Source organism: Meleagris gallopavo, chromosome 1 (genome assembly GCF_000146605.3).
Source record: "Meleagris gallopavo isolate NT-WF06-2002-E0010 breed Aviagen turkey brand Nicholas breeding stock chromosome 1, Turkey_5.1, whole genome shotgun sequence".
NCBI classification, from domain to species: domain Eukaryota; kingdom Metazoa; phylum Chordata; class Aves; order Galliformes; family Phasianidae; genus Meleagris; species Meleagris gallopavo.
In genome coordinates, this window is record NC_015011.2 from 47,616,981 (window position 1) to 47,620,204 (window position 3,224).

The 3,224-nt window shown below is 43.3% G+C and overlaps 1 protein-coding gene across 1 annotated transcript in view; it reads left to right on the forward strand.

Annotated features, from left to right (window-relative positions):
• Window positions 1–3,224, forward strand: part of TCF20 (transcription factor 20) — a 106,422-nt gene that overhangs the window by 45,782 nt on the left and 57,416 nt on the right. The window lies entirely within an intron of this gene.

The following is a 3,224-nucleotide window of genomic DNA, read 5'->3' on the forward strand; positions in this document are numbered from 1 at the left end:
GGGCCTCCCTGAGAGCTGGAGGGCGGGCGTCGGATGGGGGAAGGCTTGGAAGGGACTCTGGGGGAGTTCTCACGTGGCCCGGTTCACCCCCACCCTCTTTTGTTGTTGTTTAGAGATAGAACGCGTGTTCGCGCGTCCAGAAGGCCGCCGTGCCGGCTGAGAGCTGCCCACCTGTTCCACTGTGGCGGGGAGCGGCCTGTGGCAGGAGCGGGGCAGTCCGTGGGGCCCATGGTGGTGCACATGGGCAGAGGCTGCCCCACGCACAAGGGTGGTGCACGCGGGTGGCTGCGCTCGAGGCTCCTGCCGCTCCCCTCCATTGAGCGGGGTGAACCTCGCGTTGGTTAGCAGAGGTGTACAGAGCGCTGGGCTGCTGTAAGGGCCGCCTGTCCGGATATGGTGGGGAGGACCACTGCTGGCAGCCGTTTTCCTTGCCTCGAGGAAGGAATGGGAGAAAGTTATGTAACCGAGGTGTTACAGCCCTGTGCCAGAGCTGTCTGATGATACCAGGACTCTGTTATTAAGCTGAAAATTGGGCTGCAGTTGCGTGTGAATCAACAAGCATTTATCGCTGTGTTCAGTGCCATCATCCTTTTCTTTGGGTCTTAGCCACATCATCACACTTTCCATTAGAAAGGCATGCAGTTTGGTTAAGCTACAGAATTGTTCCCTGTAACCATTCCTTTTATCTTCTGAAAACAAGAGAGAAATATCAGAGATGCCAGTGAGGGAACCGAGGATCAGTTTCTGAGCTTGCTATGTTTAGGTTAGTATTTGAAAGCTATTCATGTCTGCAATAGCTGTTGCCATCTGTTGATTCCATGGGCAATTCTTAGGCATGCTTGCCGCGTCGTGTGCTTCTGATCAATAGCTGCGCGTGTCGCAGTTGCTCACCTTCAGCTGTCTGTGCGGAACCTTTCCGCTCTGCGGGAGGGGATGGGTGATTGATGGCCACGCAGCAACCTTTGGGCTTCAGATATAGCACATTAGTTGAACTTGGTTCAGTAAGGGGTGTCCATTTGGTTAAGTGCATGCGTTACACGCAGCAGTGTTTTAAAGTATTTTGGTTTTCATTTTGCTGAGAGGCCTTTTCTTTAATAGGCCACCCTACAAGACAGAGATTTGTTTCCTTTGGGCTGTATAAAGCTCTGTTTCTTAATCTGTTCTCCCTGCATTAGGTTCAGTTGGCATATAAACAGGCAGCTGTGTTAAAATGGTGCAGATAGAGTAACTACTAAAAAAAAAGGGAAGAATATTCATCAATCATCTGTCTCTTAAAAAAAAAACTTTGCTAATAGTGTTTGTTAATTTCTTTAAAAGGCTGGCATGTGCAATGCATGCTTTTTTTTTTCTTTTTATTTACTAGTTAGCAAGTAAACTGTTAGGCTTCTGAGGCGCGAGAATGAGAACTTTTTACATCAAAAATATGCTGTCCATTCTTAATTGGTTATAGTTTTGGGGATAACCTCAGACAAACAGGTAGTTCTGGGGCTTTCTATTAACATGTTTTAATGTTTGGGGGAGATTTTTGGACCTTCTTGCAAGCTTGGCATTCTCTAGACTACTTAGCTTTAAATCTGCTAGCATCCTTTTGAGTGGAATATTATGTGTTTTGACACAGTTTAGGCTTTGATCTCTAAATCAGATTTCAGAGGCTTTGGGAATTATGAAACTTGCATTTTTTTGCTGAAATGCGTACTTTAATGTACCTTTGCAGCCTGGGGCAGGTTAAGGATGTTTCCCAGTGTGAAAGCGCTGGGAGCAGTTTGGTTGTGTCTTTAATGGGAGGTCAGAAATTTATTTTGTCCTCTTCTCAGTTATTAATGCTTCATAAAGAGGGCCAGAGGTGAATTTTTATGAAAGGAGTAAATCTGTTCCTGTAATGCTTAAATAAGATCCGTAGGTTATTCAAATTAAACAGAAAATCTGTTTGTGCATTATGTGTAGAGAGGAACTCCTCATTGTCAGAAGAAACTTCCATAACCGTCAGCTGAAGAACTGGAGAGACGTGAACCTTTCTTACATTTTAAAGGGTACTCAGATTAACCTTAAAAGCATAAAACAGTGTAAGTGCAAACCTTCTTAATAATGGCTTGTATATGATTACTACAGGCATGAAGTCTGTAGGAAAAAAGAGTGAAACGTGCAGGTTTTGAGATCTCCCACTTCCTATTGTTGGAATGCGTACAAAGAAGTCCATTTGGGCTCATAGTACCATATTAAAAAGCAAATCACTGTGTGCCCTTCTTCTCCCTTCCTTTTTAGGTCATGTTCAACTAAACCACCCATGAAGCACAGCCAGATGACAACAAGACCCTTCTCAGAAGGGTCCCTGTGTGGGAATTGTACCGCACAGTTCCTGTTGCAACTCTTAACAGCTTGGCAGGTTGCTGTGTGGAATGAGGGCATCAGATGTAATAAACATGAATAATTTTCATGCTGTTTTGCTTCCCTATAATTTGAGATAAGGGTATATTTAGCAGTTTATAGCTGGCTTGAGCATATCTTACTTTTTGGCACGGAGTATGCCAGATCCCCATTTGGGTCGGGTAACTTCTTAATTAAAGCATTTATTTTTTTTCATAACCTGCTCGATTATATTTTATACTTATGGAGGGTATTAGACTATTGGTTTTGGAACCTGAATTCTTATAACTTCCAAAGATCCAGACATGTTTTTGGCAGTGCTAACTCTTCAGGCTTCAGAATGAGCCGTAACTGGCTGTGTGAGAATTTGTTACTTAACTATGCAGTTGGCCTCCAGGACACGAAGGATTACCTACAGCAACGTGAGTTTGTGAAAAGCCAGCTAACAGCAGTCAGTGGAGTCCCATGATTTCCATGCTGATTTATTTGCTGGTGGAGATTGGTCTGAGGCTGACAGACTCTTCTCATTTGAGTAACTAAAATCAGGGAGCATAAAGTGGTTTTTTGTGACTGAGCTCTCCATCTCAAAATAAATAAGCAAACGAATTGCTTGTTTAGCTTTTGGACTTCTAAGACATAAACTGAAGATAGCTTCAAGTATTTTTAATCACTTCTACTAATGTTGGTACACTATGTAGGAAAAAAATAATATGGAAATTTGGCAGTACTGACAGAGGGCACAAATACAACACTAGTGGAGTTGTAAGTTCTCAAAATGTGTTGGAAAGGCCCCTGTATTTCAGTTCTGGTAATGGGATCCTAATGTCTGGTTTTGTTTATGTATATCTACACAGATTTTT